The sequence below is a fragment of the Dendrobates tinctorius genome, unplaced genomic scaffold, assembly GCF_039654945.1.
Source record: "Dendrobates tinctorius isolate UK_male_01 unplaced genomic scaffold, ASM3965494v1 ptg000192l, whole genome shotgun sequence".
Lineage (NCBI taxonomy): Eukaryota > Metazoa > Chordata > Amphibia > Anura > Dendrobatidae > Dendrobates > Dendrobates tinctorius.
In genome coordinates, this window is record NW_027361859.1 from 11,718,913 (window position 1) to 11,744,211 (window position 25,299).

At 45.9% G+C, this 25,299-nt stretch overlaps 1 protein-coding gene across 1 annotated transcript in view; it reads right to left on the minus strand.

Moving 5' to 3' along the window:
• LOC141055858 (uncharacterized) overlaps positions 1–24,632 on the minus strand; it is a 57,501-nt gene extending 32,869 nt beyond the window's left edge. Inside the window, exon 1 of the mRNA XM_073552579.1 lies at positions 24,157–24,632. The gene's annotated coding sequence lies outside the window, so the exon portion shown is untranslated. The remainder of the gene's footprint in view (positions 1–24,156) is intronic.
• Positions 24,633–25,299: the final 667 nt, after the last annotated feature.

The window sequence follows — 25,299 nt, forward strand, 5'->3', positions numbered from 1 at the left end:
TGGGTACCATCCGCAAATTTTCTGCTTACTTTCCGCATGTTGTGCACAGCCACATGCGGGAAGTAAGCGGAACAATGCACTCCTATGGGTGCGGGATCGTCGCGATTCCGCAAATTAATGAGCATGCTGCGTTTTTTACCGCGAAGCGATTCCGCCGCGGTAAAAACCGCAGCATTAGCACAGCATTGCGGAATCCCATAGGAATGCATGGGATGCTTATTTTTCGCGTTAAAACCGCCACGGAAACGCGAAAAAAACGCCACGTGTGAACTCAGCCAAAAAGAAAAGAGATAGTTAAACATTTGGACAGGCAGGTATACTTCACAAAGGCAGCAAACTACTCACCTCACGCTCTGCGTCTGCCAATTCTTCCGGTGGTGGTGAGTATTCGGATCCAGAAGACATTCTAGCAAAAGCAAAAAGTAAAACATTAGTACACATTATATATTTGAAAGCACAGACTCACAGAAAAAGTGATCTTTATACTCACATAAAAGCTGCTGTGATCCCAAATATGATCTCTGGCTGGGTGGGTGTCTTTTCTTCTTGCAGTGTGTCTGGAGAGTGATGATGTGGCACTACAAAGCCCTTCTTTGTTTCTTGTTGAGGGGCTGGATTTACACAGTGTCTAGACATTGTTTACAATGAAATTGCATGCCCTCGCAAAGCACTGACATGCGCACTATACAGAGCACGTCAGTGCACCCATAGACTGTAATACTATTTTTTTGCGCATTGCGTGCTCTGACGCGCGCATGCGCATTTTTAACGACGTTGGGCGGATCAAAAAATGCAACATGTAGCGTCCGGCGCGTCTGATCGCAGACAAGGAAAATGCGAAGCGCACTGAAACGCTGAGGTCTGCGTGCAATCGCTAGACACTGCGCACGCCATTTTAAAGATAGGGGACAAATGCGCGTGCGATCGATTGTGCACAATGTGCTGCTCGATAAAACGCAAGTGTGAAACCAGCCTTACACATATTTTCCCCTATCCCCATTGTTCTCATTTTATGCATCAACCTTTTGTTTAGCACCGTATCAAAAGCAATGGAGGAGGCAACCGTACCGGCGTCCCAAAATATAGTGGAATAGGCAATCCTACTGTTGTCCCAATATACACTCACTGGCCACTTTATTAGGTACACCATGCTAGTAAGGGGTTGGACCCCCTTTTGCCTTCAGAACTGCCTCAATTCTTCGTGGCAGAGATTCAACAAGGTGCTGGAAGCATTCCTCAGAGATTTTGGACCATATTGACATGATGGCATCACACAGTTGGCGCAGATTTGTCGGCTGCACATCCCTGATGCGAATCTCCCGTTCCACCACATCCCAAAGATGCTCTATTGGATTGAGATCTGGTGACTGAGGAGGCCATTTGAGTACAGTAAACTCATTGTCATGTTCAAGAAACCAATCTGAGATGATTCGAGCTTTATGACATGGCGCATTATCCTGCTGAAAGTAGCCATCAGATGTTGGGTACATTGTGGTCATAAAGGGATGGACATGGTCAGCAACAATACTCAGGTAGGCTGTGGCGTTGCAACGATGCTCAATTGGTACCAAGGGGCCCAATGAGTGCCCAGAAAAAATTCCCCACACCATGACACCACCACCACCAGCCTGAACCGTTGATACAAGGCAGGATGGATCCATGCTTTCATGTTGTTTACGCCAAATTCTGACCCTACCATCCGAATGTCGCAGCAGAAATCGAGACTCATCAGACCAGGCAACGTTTTTCCAATCTTCTACTGTCCAATTTCGATGAGCTTGTGCAAATTGTAGCCTCAGTTTCCTGTTCTTAGCTGAGAGGAGTGGTACCCAGTGTGGTCTTCTGCTGCTGTAGCCCATCTGCCTCAAAGTTCGACGCACTGTGCGTTCAGAGATGCTCTTCTGCCTACCTTGGTTGTAACGGGTGGCAATTTGAGTCACTGTTGCCTTTCTATCAGCTCGAACCAGTCTGCCCATTCTCCTCTGACCTCTGGCATCAACATGGCATTTCCGGCCACAGAACTGCCGCTCACTGGATTTTTTTTCTTTTTCGGACCATTCTCTGTAAACCCTAGAGATGGTTGTGCGTGAAAATCCCAGTAGATCAGCAGTTTCTGAAATTCTCAGACCAGCCCTTCTGGCACCAACAATCATGCCACGTTCAAAGGCACTCAAATCACCTTTCTTCCCCATACTGATGCTCGGTTTGAACTGCAGGAGATTGTCTTGACCATGTCTACATGCCTAAATGCACTGAGTTGCCGCCATGTGATTGGCTGATTAGAAATTAAGTCTTAACACACAGTTGGACAGGTGTACCTAATAAAGTGGCCAGTGAGTGTATATCGTGGAGAAGGCAACCGTACCGACACCCCAATAAATATAGTGGAGGAAGAAAACGATCAGGTTGTGGCAGCTTGTAGTCTCCCATGTAGGCTATTGAAGCATGCCAAAAGTAAAAAAAAAAAAAAGTTTTAAAAAATATTACAAAAGTAAAAAAATGCAAAAGTTCAAATCACCCCCCTTTCTCCCCATTCAAAATAAAACAAAAAGAAATCAAACAGACATATTTAGTATCGCTGCGTTCAGAATCACCCTATCTATCAATTAAAAAAAAAAGGATTAACCCGATTGGTAAATGGTGTAGCGATAAAAAAAAGTCAAAATGCCAGAGCTATGGTTTTTTTTGTCGCCGCGACACTGCATTAAAATACAATACCTGGCGATCAAAAGATCGTATCTGCACCAAAATGGTATCATTAAAAAGTAAGCTCGGCACGCAAAAAATAAGCCCTCACCCAACCCAAGATCACGAAAAATGGAGACGTATCGGAAAGTGGAGCAATTTTTTTTTTTTTAACAAAGTTTGAAATTTTTTTCACCATTTAGATAAAAAAGATCCTAGACATGTTTGGTGTCTACAAACTCATAATGACCTGGAGAATCATAATGGCAGGTCAGTTTTAGCATTTAGTGAACATAGTGAAAAAAAAAAAAACAGTGTGGGATTGCACCTTTTTTTGCAATTTCACCGCAGTCGGAATTTTTTTCCCGTTTTTGAGTACACGATATGGTAAAACAAATGGTGTCGTTCAAAAGTACAACTTGTCCTGCAAAAAACAAGCCTTAACATGGCCATACTGACGGAAAAAATAAAAAAGTTATGGCTCTGGGAAGAAGGGGAGGGAAAAACAGAAATGCAAAAACAAAAATGCGCTCTGGGGCGAAGGGGTTAAATATTGAACACCAGGTGGATGAAGCATTTACAGCGGTATGTAACAGTTTGGGCACCCCTGGTGAAAATGACTGATATTGCGAACAGTTAGGCTGAGTTCACACGTTGCATTTTTTTCGCGTTTCCGCGGCGGTTTTAACCGCGCGATTTTGCCGCGAAAACGCGAAAAATAAGCATCCCATGCATTCCTATGGGATTCCGCAATGCTGTGTTAATGCTGCGGTTTTTACCGCGGCGGAATCGCTTCGCGGTAAAAACCGCAGCATGCTCATTAATTTGCGGAATCGCGGCGATCCCGCACCCATAGGAATGCATTGTTCCGCTTATTTCCCGCATGTGGCTGTGCACACCATGCGGAAAGTAAGCAGAACAATTGCGGATGGTACCCACGGTCCGGAGGAGAGGAGACTGTCCTCCGGGCTTTGGGTACCATATCCCTGTAAAAAATAGAATTTAAAATAAAAAATATTGTATTCTCACCCTCCGACGTCCCGCGCAGTCTTCCCGCTTCTCTTCACGCTCCGGTCCCAGTAGTCCTTTGCGAAAATGCTCGCGATGACGTCCGTTCTCGCGGGATCGCGAAGTCTCGCGGTCATTCGCGCGACGTCATCGCGAATGACCGCGAGACGTCACGATCCCGCGAGAACTGACGTCATCGCGGGCATTTTCGCAAAGGATTACTGGGAACGGATGCGCGGGACGTCGGAGGGTAAGAATAACAGTATTTTTTATTTTTTTTTTACATTCTATCTTTTACTACTGAGGCCGCCTATGCGGCCTCAGTAGTAAAAAGTTGGTCACACTCGTCAAACACTATGTTTGACGAGTGTGACCAACCTGTCAATCAGTTCTCCAAGCGATGCTACAGATCGCTTGGAAAACGCTAGCATTTTGCAAGCTAATTACGCTTGCAAAATGCTAGTTTTTCCGCGGGAAAATCGTGGGAATTTAAAATGCGATTTTCCCGCGGACTGGAATTCCGGAATTCTCGCGGTAATTTCCGCGAGAGTTCCGGTACGTGTGCACTTAGCCTAAAGCAAGTTGAAGATGAAATGACCTCTAAAAGGCCTAAAGTTAAAGTTGGCACATTTTCACATTTCCGGCTCATGAAAAAGTTTGGGCACCCTTGGAGATTTCTGTGCTCAGTTAACTTTGACCCGGGTTTCACACCTTAATTAGCCTGTTAGGCTATGTGCACACGATGCGGTTTTCATGTGTTTTTGCAGCGTTTTGTTTCCCAGCGGAAATGGTCTAAAAACGTAATGGAATCCTTACGCAAGGTAATTGAATGACAATCCTGAAGTGGTGTGCACACGATCAGTAAATTTAGGTGCGTATTTGCATTGCGTTTATTTCTGCAGCATGTCAAATCTTTTTGCGTTTCTGCACCATTTCGGTCAGTTAAATCTGCAACAAAAACGCAGGCATAAAAATGTTTGCAGATTTGCTGAGTTTTCGTATTACATTTTACCGTCTTTCTATGGCATTTCCCACTCTGTCAACTGTATGAAAGTGTGGGAAACACCGGTGTGGTGGTTCTTATTGGTGGCAATGCTACCGTTGGGCAGAGCGCTACGGGATCATGCTGGCAGATTTCAGCGTGACTGTCATGCCGCTGCTGTATAATCACCCGGCCTCAGCTCCCGCGCCGCAGCCCCCCGCCGTTCAGCAGCCACGGCGGTCCCTTCTGATAGGTCCGCGGCCGATGGCATCTCTGCATGCAATGCGCATGCGCCGTAGGCCGCGGCCGCGCCTCCCTCCTGTCACTTGTGCGTCGGCGGTGCCCTGACCTGGAAGCACCGTCAGACCAATGGCAGACCAGGCAAGGGTATATCAGGCCGTCCTCCTTTGAGGGAGGCGCCTGATCGTTGTGTTTGCTAGCACACTGGGCCCTGCTTCCTCGTGTACTCTCTGCAGTCCCCCAGTCCAGTCTTCTGTGGTTCTTGCTCCAGTTCCGCAGTCTTACTCCAGTCCTGCCTCCCGTATTCCTGCTCCGTCCTGCTGTCTATGTTCCAGTCCCGCAGTCCTACTCTGGTCCTGTCTCCAATGATCCTGCTCTGTCCCGCTGTCTATGCTCCAGTCCCACAGTCCTACTCCAGTCCTGCCTCCCGTGTTCTTGCTCCGTCCTGCTGTCTATGCTCCAGTCCCGCAGTCCTACTCCAGTCCCGCCTCCCGTATTCCTGCTCCGTCCTGCTGTCTATGCTCTGGTCCTGCAGTCCTACTCCAGTCCCGCCTCCCGTATTCCTGCTCTGTCCTGCTGTCTATGCTCCAGTCCCGCAGTCCTACTCAAGTCCCACCTCCCGTATTACTGCTCCGTCCTGCTGTCTATGTTCCAGTCCCGCAGTCCTACTCCAGTCCCGCCTCCCATATTCCTGCTGTCTATGCTCCAGTCCCGCAGTCCTACTCTGGTCCTGTCTCCAGTGATCCCTGCTATGATTGGGTCACCGAGGAGGAAAGCAAGACCAAGGAAGCCACAAAAAACCAGAGAGGTTGGTAACTAAGCGGATTGCAGACCCCTGATCCTATCCACACAACTAGCAGTAGCCGTGGAGCGTACCTACGATGATCCTAGACGCCTCGACACAGCCGGAGAACTAAATAAGCCTAAAGCAAGAAAGGGGAAATCTAAACTGCCCCAGAGCAGACCCCAAAGGAATAGATAGCCCTCAAACATATATTGTTGGTGAGACAAGATTAAAACACAAACGCAGGCAGGAAAATAGACTGAGCAAACGATAGGGCCCACACTAACTAGACAGGACAGGAAAGGAAAGACTCTGTCTGCAATCACGCAAAAAAACCTGCAAAAAATGCCCAACACGTCTGATAGAAAAAATACTGAAGTCACTAGACTTCGCCCACTATATCAGCACTCTGGTATATTCTAAAAGCAGAGCAAAAAGAGGCCAATCTAATAAGGGACACAAACAAACTGGCACAAGCAGTAACATATGGTTGGTGATTCAGCACAGCCCCAGCCGGAGCTGGCTGACCACACAAAACTGAAATAGACAAAACCAGATCAAATGTGAACAATAGCAAAAGAACACTTAGCTTGAGCATGCAGAGACTGAGCTGGAAACTAAGGCCTCAGGAGGCAGGAAAAAATCACCAGCAGGGATAGAGGGAGTCGGCTGTCTTAAATCCAGTCAGAAACTCCAGAGCTCCAGTCATCCTCCTCATCATCAGGTGGCAGGTCTCTGTTAATTAGATCAGCTCCATTACCTCCAGTAACCACCAGAGGGAGCCTGGAAAGAGAACCAGCTCCACTACCTTCACTAGTAACCAGAGGTAAGCCAGAAAGCGAATTCACAACAGATCCCGCTTCATCCTGCTATCCCTGGTCCGGACCTGCAATCCTACTCTGGTCCTACCTCCGACAGTCTCGTGCTCCTACTCCAGTCCGTTCTGAGCCGCCCCTCTCGGTACCGGCTATCGTGGTACCCGAACCCCTGGGCCTGCTCCTAACGATCCCTGTATAGGGGTCGGCTCCACCTGGCAGCTCACCCGGGGGCCCTCAGTGCCACGATCCAGAGGGTCCACTACTGGAGATTTTCCTCACCTGACCAACCGTGGTAACAGTATGATCAGGCCATGGATCCCGCCGGTAATTCTGCTGCTACCCAAAAGGAGTTGCTCTTTTTACGGGAGAATCAGGGATGCATCATGTCTGTCATGAAGTCTATGGAGACCCGTTTGTCGGCCCTGCAGGTGGCTGAACCTGAAAATGCCACTAACTAGCCAGTCTTCAACAGGAGCTGAGTCAGCAACGGGATACTCAAGCCCATATTTTGAGTTATATGGCCTCCGTTGATAGCCGTTTGTCGGTCCTTCAGTCTGCCGCTGCGATCCCGCCTCCGCCTCCCTTGTCTACAGCTCTCCCGACACCCCGCCTCACCAAACTGCCTTGGTTTAGTGGTGATCCCAAGCTCTGCAGGGGGTTCTTAAATCAGTGTAGCCTCCATTTTGAATAGTTGCCTCAGCAATATCCCTCTGACTGGGCCAAAGTGGCCTTCATTATGTCCCATCTGGAGGGAGAGGCCCTGTCCTGGCTGAGCCCTCTCTGGGAACGGGACAACCCCATTGTCTCGAGTCTTCCAGTCTTCTTGGATACTTTTCGCAGGGTTTTCGATGAGCCAGGTCGGCTAGCCTCTCTTTCTGAGTCTCTTTTTAACCTTCATCAGGGTTCTCTCATGGTCGGGCAGTATGCGATCCGCTTTCGCACTCTCTCTTCTGAGCTTGGTTGGAATAACGCGGCATTGGTAGGGGCATTCTGGTGTGGTCTTTCGAGCAGAATAAAGGATGAACTCACAGGTAGGGATACCCCGACTACCCTGGAGGACCTTATCTCACTGGCCACCCGCATTGACCTGCGCTTCCAGGAGCGCGCCTGGGAGTCAGCGAGAGACAGGAGGTCCACTAGACCTACTTCCCTTTTCAACCAGTCCGCTAGTCCCCGTCCTGACGGGTCCTCTTCTCCCTCCTCGGTCGCACCCATGCAGGTGGATTACCTCAAGTTGGCCGAGTTGCGTCAGAGGGAGAGACGGACACAAGGCCTATACCTCTATTATGGGGGTTCGTCGCATTTTGTCCGCACCTGTCCTGAGAGACCGGGAAACGCCTTCACCTAGGTCAGGTAAGAGAGGCCTCCCTAGGTGCTAATGATTCCTCTCAACCTCTTACTGTCATGATCCAGTGTTGGATCTGGCGGTATTAAAAGCACAAAGTGAACTTTTTTTACTTTGGTTAAGTTCAAAGGTGTTTTGACTGTCCCCGGTGGTGGTTAGTGGTATTGCACCTTAGGTTAGGTTGCACTTAATTATGGTTCAGGTGTGACACTCTATAAATGGGTCTCAGGGTGTTCACTCACTGCTGGTGATATTTCTTGCTGAGTTGTTGGAGAGCCTGGTGGAAGGATGGAGCTGGATAGGAGTCCTGCGCAGTCAGCCAGAGAGAACGAGTGCCAGCTAATGGTGTCTGCAGGAAGGACTGGCATGGCCTGGTGGAGTCGCAGTTTATGGTGTCGGTGGGAAGTGCGGGCATGGCTTAGAGGAGTGGCGACTAGGAAGAGAGTTGCACTCAGCATGCTCCACTTGGTTGCTGAGAACTGGACTCGAGCATGCTTGGATTCTTGGCAGAGGCTGGACTCATCTTGGGACTCTGTGTACTGGACTGCTGCAAGTGGTGATGGACTCTGCTCCCAGGCTGCACGATGGTGGTGGATCCAGTTATGGTGATGGATCAGGGTGGAGGAGAAGATGCACACAGGTGGTGGGCTCTGTTGCTAGGAGCGTACGCAACAGAGCAAAGCTAAGTGGTGTTCCCTCTGTATTGTCTCTTTCCTCATGTGTGTTGTTAGTGCAGTGGTGGGATTAGTCTCCGCACCAACCCATTCCCTAGTGAGGGTTTAGGGTCAGGGCGAGCAAGCGGTTAAGGTTCGCGTGCGGCGACAGGTGCGGAGCCTGTATAGGGAATGTTAGGAGTGCAGGGACACTGGCTCAGGGGAGCTTAGGAGGTCTCCATGTCCCCATTCCCTATCGCAGGGCCCACCATTGTTAAAGTTACCCAGGTTCCCCCTTTATTATTTGATTATTGTATAACGTGTAATACCTAAATTCGCCAGGTGGAGGCGGCGTATCCACCTGCACGTTCTATTATTTAAATTCGCCCCACTGGAGGCGGTGTATCCAGGGTCACGTGTGTTATGGGTTCGCCTTGCGGCATCATCTGCGACCTGACACACGTGATCATGACACTTACTATATCTGTTCTTGTGGTTTCAGGGCAGAGACGTGGGTCTGAGGTCGCCTACGTGGATTCGGGCTTGGCAGGTAACTTCATCCGGCGTGAAGAGGTGGACAAGTACCAAATTCCCGTAGTTACCCTATGTAATCCTCACCTGATTGCCGCAGTGGATGGCAAACTGCTACAGGAGACCATCACCTTGGTCACTGAGAAAGTGGAGTTGCAAGTCGGAGCCTTACACTGAGATAAGATAGTCTTTTACGTTTTGCCCATGCTCTCCCATGCGATTCTACTCTGTCTCCCTTGGTTAAGGACTCATCAACCTGTCCTCGACTGGTCGTCAGGGGAAGTACTCCACTGGGGCCACCCATGCCAAGCTCGCTGCCTGACTCCTGTCCATCTTGTGGCCGCTCCTTGGCCACCTCCTGACCTTGCGGGCCTTCCTTCAGCCTACAGTTACTATGCTGATGTCTTTGATAAGAAGGAAGCGGATGTTCTTCCTCCACACCGGTCTTTTGACTGCCCAATTGAACTAATCCCTGGTTCGACCCCTCCAAGGGGCAGAATCTAACCCGTCTCCCGCAGAGATCTTAGCTATGTCCGAGTACGTTCGGGAGAACCTCACCAAAGGCTTTATACGGAAGTCCTCTTCGCCCGCTGGAGCCGGGCTTTTCTTCATCAAGAAAAAGGACGGGTCTTTACGGCCATGCATTGACTATAGAGGCTTGAATGAGATCACCATCAAGAACAGGTATCCTCTTCCACTCATTCCAGAGCTTTTTGACTGTCTCAGTGGGGCTCAGGTCTTGTCGCAGTTATACATTAGGGGAGCCTATAATTTGATCCATATCCGCCCAGGTGACGAGTGGAAGACGGCTTTCAACACTTGAGACGGCCATTACGAGTACTTGGTCATGCCCTTTGGTCTCTGCAATGCTCCTGCGGTGTTTCAAGAGTTCATAAACGAGATCTCCCGGGACCTCTTGTACTCCTGTGTGGTCGTGTACTTGGATGACATCCTCGTCTTCTCTCCGGATCTCTCATCCCACAGAAAGAGCGTTCGCCTGGTGCTACAGCGTCTTCGGGAGAATCGCTTGCACGCTAAGATAGAGAAATGTCTCTTCGAACAAACCTCTCTGCCGTTTCTGGGATACATTATCTCCGACACTGGATTAAGGATGGATCCCGAGAAACTGACTGCCATTCTCAAATGGCCTCGCCCCATTGGAGTAAGAGTAACAACGGTTTCTCAGATTTGCCAATTATTACAGGCAATTCATTTCTGACTTTTCCGCAATAACCAAACCTATTTCCGCTCTCAAGCGAAAGGGGACAGCTCCCAATTCTTGGACTATGGAGGCGGAGGAGGCCTTTCAGACCCTAAAATGGGCTTTCTCCATTACCCCGGTGTTGCACCGTCCTGAAAGCAACCAACCCTTTGTACTCGAGGTGGACACTTCTTCAACAGTTGCTGGGGCGGTACTGTCCCAGAGTCAGCCTCCAGTCGTTTGCATCCCTGTGGCTTCTTTTCGAAGGCCTTCTCTCCATCCGAGTGCAACTACTCAATCGGCGACCGTGAACGGTTTGCCATAAAATTGGCCCTGGAAGAATGGCGTCATCTCCTGGAGGGGGCTGTCCATCCCTTTGTAATCTTCTCTGACCACAAGAACTTGGCCTATCTCCAGTCTGCACAGAGACTCAATCCTTGTCTGGCCAGATGGTCCTTATTTTTCGCCCGATTTGACTTCAAGCTCCACTTTTGCCCCGGCAATAAGAACACCAAAGCCGACGCCCTATCCAGGGTCTTCCAGAAAATCGAAACAGTGGAGGAACCTTCGCACATTATTGAGCCCACATAAATCATCACTGTGGCTCCAGTGAACTGGCTTTCCCCACCTCCCGGCAAGACCCTTGTGCCTGAAAATCTCAAGCGAAAGGTCCTTCCATGGGGACTCTCTTCCAGATTGGCCGGCCATGCCGGAACTAAGAAGATGCTTGCCCTTATCACGCGTCACTACTGGTGGCCTACGCTTCGCCAAGATGTGTTTGATTTCGTGGCCTCTTGTCCCTCCTGTGCTAAAAACAAAGTGCTGCGATGACTTCCATCAGGCTTATTACTCCCATTGCCTGTCCCTCGGTTCCTTGGGAACACATTGCCATGGATTTCATCACCGACCTACCCCGTTCTTCTGGCTGTACAGTCATCCTGGTGGTGGTGGACCGTTTCTCCAAGATGGCCCACTTCATTCCTCTGTCCGGTCTCCCCTCAGCTCCTGAGTTGGCCAAAGTCTTCATCCATCAGATCTTCAGACTCCATGGACTATCGCAACGTATTGTGTCTGACCGGGAGGTTCAGTTCACCTTCAAGTTTTGGCGGGCACTTTGTAAGCTCATGAACGTTTCCCTCGCCTTCTCCTCTGCCTACCATCCACAGTCCAACGAGCACGTGGAGCGTACCAACCAGACGTTCACTGGGTACCTAAGCCATTTCTCCAACGCCCACCAGAATGACTGGGTGGACCTACTTCCCTGGGCAGAGTTCGCCTATAACAACCATACAGGCGAGTCCTCAGCCAAGTCTTCGTTTTTCATTGTGTTTGGCAGACATCCTGGTGTTCCCCTCCCGGTAACCCCTGCCTCTGAGGTACCCACGACCAACGCCTTGTCCTCAGAATTTTCCAAGATCTGGGCTGAGACCAACACGTCACTCAAGAGGGTCGCTGACCGGATGAAAAATTATGCCGACAAGAAGAGATTGGATTCCCCACTGTATCGTACCGGGGACAAAATCTGGCTCTCATCCAAATTTATCCGGTTGAAACTGCCCTCTTACAAGTTGGGTCCGCGCTACATCGGTCCGTTTGAAATTCTTGGATGTATCAATGAAGTTGCCTACAAATTGAGGTTGCCTGCTTTGCTCCGGGTCCTGAACACCTTCCACGTCTCTCTCCTGAAACCTGTGGTAATGAACCGTTTCCACCCCATATCCAATCCTGTTTCTCAGCTGGTTGGTACCGACAATACCTCTGAGGTGGAGGATATCATCGCCATGAAAAAGGTTAGAGATAGGACCTTTTTTCTTATTGACTGGAAGGGCTTTGGTCCTGAGGAGAGGTCCTGGGAACCCCGGGAGAATATCAATGCTCCCCGCATTCTCAAGAGATTTTTTGCTAATCTCAGGGGACGGCTTAAGGGAGGGGGTACTGTCATGCCGCCACTGTATACTCACCCGGCCTCCGCTCCCGCACCGCAGCCCCCCGCCGTTCGGCAGCCGCGGTGGTCCCTTCTGACAGGTCAGCGGCCAACGCCATCTCTGCATGCAATGCGCATGCGCCGTAGGCCGCGGTTCCCTCCTGTCACTTGTGCTCCGGCGGTGCCCTGACCCGGAAGCACCGTCGGACCAATGGCAGACCAGTCAGGGGTATATCAGGCTGTCCTCCCTTGAGGGAGGCGCCTGATCGTCGTGTTTGCTAGCACACTGGGTCCTGCATCCTCGTGTACTCTCTGCAGTCCCGCAGTCCAGTCTTCCGTGGTTCTTGCTCCAGTCCCGCAGTCCTACTCCAGTCCTGCCTCTCGTATTCCTGCTCCATCCTGCTCTCTATGTTCCAGTCCCGCAGTCCTACTCCAGTCCTGTCTCCAGTGATCCTGCTCTGTCCTGCTGTCTATGCTCCAGTCCCGCAGTCCTACTCTGGTCCTGTCTCCAGTGATCCTGATTCATCTTGCTATCCCTGGTCTGGCCCTGCAATCCTACTCTTGTCCTACCTCCTACAGTCTCGTGCTCCTACTCCAGTCCGTTCTGAGCCACCCCTCTCGGTACCGGCTAACATGTTACCTGAACCCCTGGGCCTGCTCCTAACCCCTGTATAGGGGTCGGCTCCACCTGGCAGCTCGCCTGGTGGCCCCACGGTGCCACGATCCAGAGAAGATTTTCCTCACCTGACCAGTCGTGGTAACAGTGATCCCGCAGCTGTGGCTGTCACCCACGGTAACTCTACCACAGACTGTCGGTCAAAGCGCTGCATGCTATCAGATGTCAGCGTGAACCCGCAGCTGACTGTGACCCACAGCGGTGACGTGCGGTAAAAAGCTGGCGTGGACTGATGAGACTGCTGCTCCCATTGGACTATGCCTGCTGTCACTGATAACAGTGACAGCAGGTGCCACTGATGGGAGAAGTAGTCTCATCTGCCGACGCCTGTGCTCAAAAAAGTAAAATTACATATATATTCACATAAAAATTTAAAAAAAATTGTACTTACCTAGCGCCAAATCCTCGATGCCCTCATCTCCTAGAAATAATGTAAAATAATAAACCAACCTATACTCACCTGTCCGCCATAGTCCACGTAATCCCGAGTGTCCCACGGCGATCTCACATGTGGAACAGTCACATCGGGAGATGTGACCACTCTACCCGGTGATACACTAACAGGAGGTGATCGATTCTGCAGTGTATCCCTGAGCTGCTGAGAGAGTTCATCAGCTCTGGTGCTCTCACAGCACTGCTGCTTGAGAACTTTCCCATGCAGCAGTGGTGCCTTAAGGAAGATCACCGGAGCTGATCAGCTGATAAACTCTGGTGACCTCTCTCAAGCAGCTCAGTGATTCACTGCGGGAGCGAATACCTCCTGTTGGTGTATTGCGAGCTGTCTTTGAGAGCACTTATGTGAATGCTCTCAAAGTGATCAGGATCATCGTGGGACATTATGGATTACCTTCTCGGCGGACAGATGAGGAATACTGTGGTTTATTATTTTATTTTTGTTGCAGGAGACGTTGGCTTTGGTGGATTAGGCGTTCGGTACGTATGGTTTAATTAAGATTCATTAAAGGAGTCTGTGTCACTATTTCAAATAAAGGACTTTATTCTAGGTGTCTGTGTTTTTATACAATTTCACTATGGGGTTACTAATGGATAGGTGTCTTATAGACGCCTCTCCAATACTAACCTCTGAGCTTGATGTCACCTGACAATATAAAGGTGACTTCAACCCCACAAATATGAACCCCATTTGCCACCGCTACAGGGCAAGTGGGAAGAGCCTTGCAAAGCGCCAGTTTTCTGGGGCGGCTGAGAGCTTATGTTTTTAGTCTGGGAGGGACCAATATACATGGCCCCTTCCTAAGCTATTAATATCAGCCCACAGCTGTCTGCATAGCCTTTGCTGGTTATTAATTATAGGGGTACCCCATGTCATTTTTTTTTTGGGGGGGTACTCAATTTTCACCAATTTCAGATATCAGATGCACTATTTCGTCCATGTGCCCTGGGCCTGTCTGACCATGGACGGAACAGTACGTTTCAGTGACAGCTGACACCCGGCACTAAGTGCCAGGAGCAGTCACAGACCGCTCCAGGCCCTTTAACCCCCAAAATGCTGCGATCGAACACGATCGCAGCATTCCGGGATCAGGCAGAGGGCTGACAGCCCCTCTGCCTTTAGTTCGGAGACTCCACGGTGTGATGTGGGGTCCCAATCGCTACCATTGTAACCTGATGTTGTCATGATGACATCTGGGTTACCAGGGCTGAGAAACATCCCGGTCATGCGCAGTGCATGATCAGGAAGTCTCTCAGGTCAGTGCAGTAAGTGCAGCGCTGACAGCTTCTATAGCATGCAGATGCTGCTTCATCTGCATGCTATAGAAGTGATCAGCCTGCAAAAAATGATTGTCCCATAGTGGGACAAAGTGTAATCATTAGAATAAAGTAAAAAAAAATGTTTTAAATAATTGTACAAATATTTGAAAAAATAATAAATAAATCAATATTTATTCTTTCACTAAATAAATATTTGAATGAAAAAAAATCAAAACAATAAAAGTACACATATTTGGTATCGCTGCGTCAGTAATGACCATTAAAAAATAACAAGGCAAAAAAACAATACTTTATCATCATACTGTCGAACAAAAAGTGGAATAACACGTGATCAAAAAGTCCTGCAAAAAACGAGCCACCATACAGCTCCATCACCAGAAAATAAAAAATGTATAGCTCTCAGAATAAAGCGATGCAAAAATGCAAAAATAATTATTTTTTATATAAAATAGTTTTTATTGTATAAAAGTGCAAAAGCATAAAAAAAATATAAATGAGGTATTGCTGTAATCGTACTGACCCGAAGACTAAAACCGCTTTATCAATTTTACCACACGTGGAACGGTGTAAAAGAAATTCATGAAATGCTGTTTTTTGTTCATTCTGTCTTCCAAAAATCGTAATAAAAAGCGATCAAAAAATGTCATGTGCCCGAAAATGGTACCAATAAAAAAGTCAACTCATCTTGCAAAAAACAATACCTCACATGACTCTGGGCTAAAATATAAAAAAATTATAACTCTCAAAATGTGGTGATGCAAAAATTATTTTTTTGCAATAAAAAGAGTCTTTTATCATGTGACAGCTGCCAAACATAAAAACCCACTGTAAGGCCTCTTTCACACGTCCTGATATTTATGGTACTGAAGATATCAGTGTCCATGTGTAATATGTGTGCCGCATCAGTACCAGAAGGACGGGCACCAGGGAAGAAGCGTTACAGTAAGCGGTGTTCCCCAGCACCGGGTGATGAACATGGCTCTCATCATTCTCCCCTGCTCTAGCGGCGATCGGCACAAGCTGGGGAGAATGATGAGAACCGTGTTCAGCACCCGGCGCTGGGAAACAGCGCTTACTGTAATGCTTCCTCGCCACCGTCGATGCGTGTCACATGGATGACATCCATGTGTGTTATACGTATGCACGTGTGCTGGATGTTTTGTGGCCTATGCTGACATTAAAAAACAACGATGTCAGCATGTTTTGCCCACAGACACATGGTCAGTGGAAACACACTGACATGTGCACAGACCCATTCACTTGAATAGGCAAACAGCGCTCCGTTTCTCCCGAGTCTCTCCGCATGGCTGCCCAATGGTATAACATTCTGTGACACACCCATGGTGTTAATATGATCACTGCACCCCTAGATGAATTCATTGAGAGTTGTAATTTGCAAAATGGGGTCACTTATGGGGGGATTCTGCTGTTTTAGCACCTCATGGGCTCTCCAAGTGGGTCACATGGCACCTGCAAACCATAACAGTAAAATCTGGCGCTCCTTCCCTTCTGAGCTCTGCCATGTGCACAAACAGTGGTTTACCCCCACATATGGGGTATCAGCAAACTCAGAATAAATTGCACAATAACTCTTGGGGTCCAATTCTTTCTGTTACCCTTGGGAAAATTAAAAATTAGGGGCGAAAAGATCGTTTTTGTGGAAAAAATATGATTTTTGATTTTTACGGCTGTACGTTATAAACTTTTATGAAGCATTTGGGGGTTCAAAGTGCTCACCACACATCTAGATAAGTTCCGTAGGGCGTATAGTTTCCAAAATTGTATCATTTGTGGGTGGATTCCACTGTTTAGGCACATCAGGGGCGCTCCAATTGCGATATGGCGCCCGATCTTATTCCAGCCAATTTTGCGTTGAAAAAGTCAAACGGCGCTCCATCCCATCCAAGCTCTGCCATGCGCCCAAACAGTGGTTTACCTTCATATATGGGGTATCAGCATATTCGGGACAAGTTGTACAATAACTTTTGGGGTCCAATTTCTCCTGTTACCCTTGATAAAATAAAACAAATTGGATCTGTAGTAAATTGTTTGTGAAAAAAGTTAAATGTTCATTTTTTTTTTAAACATTCCAAAAATTCATGTGAAGCACTTGAAGGGTTAATAAACTTCTTGAATGTGGTTTTGAGCACCTTGAGGGGTGCAGTTTTTAGAATGGTGTCACTTTTTGGTATTTTCTATCATATAGACCCCTCAAAGTGACTTCAAATGTGATGTGGTCCGTAAAAATAAAATGGTGTTGTAAAAATGAGAAATCGCTGGTCAACATTTAACCCTTATAACTTCCTAACAAAAAAATTTTGGTTCCAAAATTGTGCTGATGTAAAGTAGACATGTGGGAAATGTTACTTATTAAGTATTTTGTGTGCCATATCTCTGTGATTTAAAGGCATGAAAATTCGAAGCTGGAAAATTGCAAAATGTTTTTTCACAAACGCAAGTTATATCAATTAAATTTTACCACTAACATGAAGTACAATATGTCACAAGAAAACAGTGTCAGAATCACTGGGATCCATGGAAGCGTTTCAGAGTTATTACCACATAAAGGGACAGTGGTCAGAATTGTAAAAAATTGGCCCGGTCATTAACATGCAAACCATGCTTGAGGGTTAAGGTGTTAATGGGGATAAATGTAAGGTCATGCACTTGGGTAGAACGAACAAGATGTATAATTATGTGCTTAATTGTAAAACACTGGGCAAAACAGTCACTGAAAAAGACCTGGGTGTATGGGTGGACGACAAACTCACATTTAGTGGCCAGTGTCAGGCAGCTGCTGCAAAGGCAAATAAAATAATGGGATGCATTAAAAGAGGCATAGATGCTCATGAGGAGAACATAATTTTACCTCTAAATAAGTCACTAGTGCGACCACACTTAGAATACTGTGCACAGTTCTGCTCTCCGGTGTATAAGAAAGACATAGCTGAACTGGAGCGGGTGCAGAGAAGAGCGACCAAGGTTATTAGGGAACTAGGGGGTCTGCAATACCAAGACAGGTTATTACACTTGGGGTTATTTAGTTTGGAGAATCGAAGGCTTAGGGGTGATCTTATTACAATGTATAAATACAGTCATATGTTAAAAGTTTGGGCACCCCTATTAATGTTAACCTTTTTTCTTTATAACAATTTTGGTTTTTGCAACAGCTATTTCAGTTTCATGTATCTAATAACTGATGGACTAAGTTATATTTCTGGATTCAAGTGAGGTTTATTGTACTAACAGAAAATGTGCAATCTGCATTTTAACAAAATTTGACCGGTGCAAAAGTATGGGCACCTCAACATAAAAGTGACATTAATATTTCGTAGATCCTCCTTTTGCAAAAATAACAGCCTCTAGTCGCTTCCTGTAGCTATTAATGAGTTTCTGGATCCTGGATGAAGGTATTTGTGACCATTCCTGTTTACAAAACAATTCCAGTTCAGTTAAGTTTGATGGTCGCCGAGCATGGACAGCCCGCTTCAAATCATCCCACAGATGTTCAATGATATTCAGGTCTGGGGACTGGGATGGCCATTCCAGAACATTGTAATTGTTCCTCTGCATGAATGCCTGAGTAGATTTGGAGCGGTGTTTTGGATCATTGTCTTGCTGAAATATCCATCCCCTGCGTAACTTCAATTTCGTCACTGATTCTTGCACATTATTGTCAAGAATCTGCTGATACTGAGTTGAATCCATGCGACCCTCAACTTTAACAAGATTCCCGGTGCCGGCATTGGCCACACAGCCCCAAAGCATGATGGAACCTCCACCAAATTTTACTGTGGGTAGCAAGTGTTTGTCTTGGAATGCTGTGTTTTTTAGCCTCCATGCATAACGCCTTTTTGTATGACCAAACAACTCAATCTTTGTTTCATCAGTTCACAGGACCTTCTTCCAAAATGTAACTGGCTTGTCCAAATGTGCTTTTGCATACCTCAGGCGACTGTTTGTGGCGTGCTTGCAGAAACGGCTTCTTTCGCATCACTCTCCCATACAGCGTCTCCTTGTGCAAAGTGCGCTGTATTGTTGACCGATGCACAGTGACACCATCTGCAGCAAGATGATGCTGCAGGTCTTTGGAGGTGGTCTGTGGATTGTCCTTGACTGTTCTCACCATTCTTCTTCTCTGCCTTTCTGATACTTTTCTTGGCCTGCCACTTCTGGGCTTAACAAGAACTGTACCTGTGTTCTTCCATTTCCTTACTATGTTCCTCACAGTGGAAGCTGACAGGTTAAATCTCTGAGACAACTTTTTGTATCCTTCCCCTGAAAAGCTATGTTGAATATTCTTTGTTTTCAGATCATTTGAGAGTTGTTTTGAGGAGCCCATGATGCCACTCTTCATAGGAGAATCAAATAGGAGAACTACTTGCAAGTGGCCACCTTAAATACCTTTTCTCATGATTTGATACACCTGGCTATGAAGTTCAAAACTCAATGAGGTTACAAAACCAATTTAGTGCTTCAGGAAGTCAGTAAAAAGTAGTTAGGAGTGTACAAATCAAGAAAATGATAAGGGTGCCCATACTTTTGCACCGGTCAAATTTTGTTTAACCCCTTAAGCCCCAAGGGTGGTTTGCACGTTAATGACCAGGCCAATTTTTACAATTCTGACCACTGTCCCTTTATGAGGTAATAACTCTGAAACGCTTCCATGGATCCCGGTGATTCTGACATTGTTTTCTCGTGACATATTGTACTTCATGTTAGTGGTAAAATTTCATTCAAATAACTTGCGTTTATTTGTGAAAAAAACGGAAATTTGGCGAAAATTTCGCAATTTTCCAACTTTGAATTTTTATGCCCTTAAATCACAGAGATACGGCACACAAAAAACTGAATAAGTAACATTTCCCACATGTTTACTTTACATCAGCACAATTTTGAAACCAAAATTTTTTTTTGTTAGGAAGTTATAAGGGTTAAAAGTTGACCAGCGATTTCTCATTTTTGCAACACCATTTTATTTTTACGGACCACATCACATTTGAAGCCACTTTGAGGGGTCTATATGATAGAAAATACCCAAAAGTGACACCATTCTAAAAACTGCACCCCTTAAGGTGCTCAAAACCACATTCAAGAAGGTTATTAACCCTTTAGGTGCGTCACAGGAATTTTTTGAATATTTAAAAAAAAATGAACATTTAACTTTTTTTCACTAAAAAAATACTTCAGGTTCAATTTTTTTAAAATTTACCAAGGGTAACAGGAGAAATTGGACTGCAAAAGTTATTGTGCAATTTGTCCTGAGTACGCCGATACCTGATATGTGGGGGGGAACCACTGTTTCGGCGCATGGCAGACCTCAGCAGGGAAAGAGCGCCATATGACTTTTTCAATGCAAAATTGGCTGGAATTCAGATCGGACGCCATGTCACGTTTGGAGAGTTCCTGATGTACCTAAACAGTGGAAACCCCCCCAAGTGACCCCATTTTGGAAACTAGACCCCCCAAGGAACTTATCTAGATATGTGGTGAGAACTTTGAACCCACAAGGGCTTCACAGAAGTTTATAACGTACAGCGGTACAATTAAAAAATCATATTTTTTCCACAAAAATGATCTTTTCACCCCCAATTTTTATTTTTCCAAGGGTAATAGGTCCCTAAAAGTTATTGTGCAATTTGTCCTGAGTACACTGATACCCCATATGTGGGTGTAAATGACTATTTGGGCGCATGGCAGAGCTCGGAAGGGAAGCAGCGCCATTTGACGTTTTTGACTGGAATTGAGATCGGACACCATGTCGCGTTTGGAAAGCCCCTGATTTACCAAAAAAGTAGAAACCCCCCACAAATGACACCATTTTGGAAACTAGACCCCCCAAGGAACTTATCTAGATGTGTGGTGAGCACAGAATTTTATAACGCCTGTGCGTGAAAATACAAAAATCGTATTTTTTCCACAAACATGATCTTTTAGTCACCAATTTTTTTCATTTTCCCAAGGGTACAAGGAGAAATTGGACCCCAAAAGTTGTTGTCCAATTTGTCCTGAGTACGCTGATACCTCATATGTGGGAGAAAACTACTGTATGGACACACGTTGGGGCTCGGAAGGGAAGTAGTGACGTTTTGGAATGCAGACTTTGATGGAATGGTCTGCGGGTGTCATGTTGCATTTGGAGAGCCCCTGATGTACCTAAACAGTGGAAACCCCCCACAAGTGACCCCATTTTGGAAACTAGACCCCCTAAGGAACTTATCTAGATGTGTGGTGAGCACTTTGAACCCCCCAGTGCTTCACAGAAGTTTATAACGACCGGGCGTGAAAATAAAAATATCGTATTTTTTCCACAAACATCATCTTTTAGTACCCATTTTTTTTATTTTCCCAAGGGTAACAGGATAAATTGGACCCCAAAAGTTGTTGTTCAATTTGTCCTGAGTACGCTGATACCTCATATGTGGGAGAAAACTACTGTATGGGCACACGTCAGGGCTCGGAAGGGAAGTAGTGACGTTTTGGAATGCAGACTTTGATGGATTGGTCTGTGGGTGTCATGTGCGTTTGGAGAGCCCCTGATGTACCTAAACTATTGAAACTCCCCACAAGTGACCCCATTTTGGAAACTAGACCCCCCACGGAACTTTTCTAGATGTGTGGTGAGCACTTTGAACCCCCAAGTGCTTCACAGAAGTTTATAACGCCTGGGCGTGAAAATAAAAAAATCATTTTTTTCCACAAAAATGATATTTTTGCCCCCAATTTTTTATTTTCCTAAGGGTAACAGGAGAAATTGGACCCCAGAAGTAGTTTTGCAATTTGTCCTGAGTATGCTGATACCCTATATGTGGGGGTAAAACACTGTTTGGGCGCATGGCAGAGCTTGGAAGGGAAGGAGCACCATTTGACTTTTTCAACGCAGAATTGGCTGGAATTGAGATCAGACACCATGTTGCATTTGGAGAGCCCCTGATGTGCCCAAACAGTGGCAACCCCCCAATTATAACTCCAACCCTAACCCCAACACACCCCTAACCCTAATCTGAGCCCTAGCCCTAACCCTAACCCTAACCCTAATGGGAAAATGGAAATAAATATTTTTTTTTAATTTTATTATTTTTCCCTAACTAAGGGGGTGATAACGGGGGGTTTGATTTACTATTTATGGCAGTTTTTATGTTTGGCGGCTGTCGCACGCTAAAAGACGCTTTTTATTGTAAAAATAGTTTTTGCATCACCACATATTGAGAGCTATAATTTTTCCGTATTTTGACCCACCGAGTCATGTGAGGTCTTATTCTTTGCGGGACGAGTTGACGTTTTTATCGGTACCATTTTTGGGCACGTGACATTTTTTGATCGCTTTTTATTCCGATTTTTGGGACGCAGAATGAACAAAAAACAGCGTTTCATGAATTTCTTTTGGGGGGTGCGTTTACACCGTTCCGCGTGCGGTAAAATTGATAAAGCGCTTTTATTCTTCGCGTCGGTACGGTTACAGCGATACCTCATTTAGGTCGTTTTTTTATGTTTTGTTGGTTTTTTGCAATGAAAACAATTTTATATAAAAAATAATAATTTTTGCATCGCTTTATTCTGCGAGCTATAACTTTTTTATTTTTTTGCAGATGATGCTGTTTGGCGGCTCTTTTTTTGCAGGACAAGATGACGTTTTCAGCGGTACCATGGATATTTATATGCGTCTTTTTGATTGCGCGTTATTGCACTTTTTGTTCGGTGGTATGATAATAAATCATTATTTTTTGCTTTGTTTTTTATTTTTTATTTTTTAAGGGGTTCGCTAAAGGGGTTAACTAATGGGACAGTTTTATAGTGCGGGTCGCTACGGACGCGGCGATACCAAATATGTGTACTTTTATTGTTTTTTTTTTTTTTATTTTCAAAAAATGAATTTATTGGGGAATATTTTTTTTTTTTTTACTAATTTATTTAGCGATTTTTTTAAAATTATTTTTACACTTTTTTTTTTTTTTTTTTACTTTATTACATAGTCCCAGGTGGGACATCACTGTCCTGTGACAGATCGCTGATCTATCACATCACAGATCACTGTGACAGATCAGCAATCTGTCACAGGCAGTTCTGCAGACTTCCTCATGCCTGCGCTTTGCAGGCAGTGAGGAAGTCAGCTCCCTAAGGCCCCCGTCACCATCTTGGATCCGGGGGCCTGTAGGGAAAGAGTCCCCCGCAGCAGCGCTGCACATTGCGCTGCCGTGGGGGGCTCAGGGAAGCACGGAGGGAGCCCCCTCCCTGCCGAAGCTTCCCTTTAACTCCCGGTACACCGCGATCGTGTTTGATCGCGGTGCACAAGGGGTTAACATGTCGGGGGCGGTCCGTGACCTCCCCTGACACATTGTGCCGGGTGTCAGCTGTGATAATCAGCTGACACCCGGCCGCGATCAGCGGCGCTCACCACGTGGGCGCCGCTGATCGCATTAGACGTACTATCCCGTCCTTGGGAATTAAGTCCTAGGGCACATGGACGGGATAGTACGTCTAATGGCAGAAAGGGGTTAAATGCTGATTGCACATTTTCTTTTAGTACAATAAACCTCATTTAAATCCAGAAATATAACTGATATATGAAACTGAAATAGCTGTTGCACAAACCAAAATTGTTATAAAGAAAAAAGGTTAACATTAATAGGGGTGCCTAAACTTTAACATATGACTGTATATGCGGGGACAGTACAAAGATCTGTCTAATGATCTTTTTACTCTTAGACCTGTGACGGGGGACAAGGGGGCATCCTCTACGTCTGGAGGAAAGAAGGTTTAAGCATACTCACAGACGTGGATTCTTTACTGTAAGAGCAGTGAGACTATGGAACTCTCTGCCATATGTTGTAATGAGTGATTCCCTACTAAAATTTAAGAAGGGACTGGATGCCTTTCTTGAAAAGTATAATATTACAGGGTATATACACTAGTCTCCTTTATATTGCGTTGATCCAGGGAACTAGTCTGATTGCCGTATGTGGAGTCGGGAAGGAATTTTTTTCCCCAATGTGAAGCTTACTGTTTGCCACATGGGTTTTTTTTTGCCTTCCTCTGGATCAACACGTTAGGGCAAGTTAGGATAGGATATGGGTTGAACTAGATGGACTTAAAGTCTTCCTTCAACCTTAATAACTATGTTACTATGTTAACGCTCCTACATAGGCTGTGACAATGTGTGTGTTTGCTTATGTGTGTGTTTTCTTATCGGCTTAGTAATGAGGGTGTCAGGCTGAAGAGCTAGGTGTCAATGACAGCTGCTGCCCTAATCCCATTACCCTGATGCCACACTGTATCAGCATGAAAAAAGTGGTGTTGAGCCAAGAAATTACATCACAAAACTTTTTCTTTAAACATCTGTATTTAGCTCAAAAAAGCCTTTTATTTCTTTACAATAACACATATGAAAACGTGGCAAAACGCACCAAAAATGTAGGTTTTTGCTGCCGAGAGATGCAGAAACCTTGCAGAAATTTCTGCAAGCAAATACTCGACGTGCGCACATAGCCTAAGGTTATGGCTTGTTCACTATCATAGTTAAGAAAGCCCAGGTGATGCACATTTTCCACCTTTATAAAAACCCAGCCTCCACTAACCTTGTACCAAAAAACAGCAGCCATGGGGTCTTCTAAGCAGCTGCAGAGCACTCTGAAATGAAAATGGTGCAGGAGACGGCGGTAAAAAGATTGCCCTTTCCTCAGTTTGAAATGCAATTAAGAAATGGCAGTTAACAGGAATAGTGGAGGTCAAGATAAGGTCTGGAAAACCAAGCAAAATTTTAGTGAGAGCTGCTTGTAGGATTGCTAGAGAAGTAAATCAGAATCCTCGCTTGAAAAGACCATGAGAAAGATTTAGCAGACTCTGGAGTTGTGGTACATTATTCTACTGTTCAGAGACACCTGCACAAATTTTACCTTCATGGAAAAGTCATCAAAATCGGAAATCCATATATGAAGGGTTGTACTGCTGGCACTTCTGTAATTATCACTGCAGTGATTGAAAATCTACTTGTGTGTTACCTGAACACTAGACAACTGTAGGAATATGGGTGCACACCAAAAGGTAACTCAAATGTAGTCTAACAAAAGAAAAAAAAGGTGGCGCTCGCCATTTGGTTAAAACAATTCTTTATTTAGTCCATGATATGAGTACAGCGGGAGAGGAGCAGATACCTTCTGTGGACGACGGCCGTTTCGCACTGACTGGGCTTCAACGGGTCCTGTGCTATCAGGAAATGATGACGTACCCTAGTATAGGGAATGTAGCAACACAGAAAAGGAACCACAAAACATTTAAAAGTGCTATTCAGATATACCTTTAAATAAAAACAACAGATATATAATACCCTTCTACAGAAATACCGTCATATCTATTTTGTCATTTAGTCCAGAGATACTCTCCGCCCGTGCGCGTAGACTCCATCTGGACTATTTTTGCAACAATAGCCTAAGGAGATCGCCTCCTTGTGGAGGCAGATGAACCTGTTCCAATCTTGCGAATGTAAGCAAGCCTGGATTCCCTGCATGTTTCCAACAAGCTGCCTAGAACCTTTACCTGTGATAATGGATTTGGAATGCTCATGGAAAGGACAAGCAATGACAAAATAGATATGACGGTATTTTTCTGTAGAAGGGTATTATAAATCTGTTGTTTTTATTTAAAGGTATATCTGAACGTTTTTAAATGTTTTATGGTTAATTTTCTGTGGGGTTTTTTTCTGTTTTGCTGGGAGGAGTGAC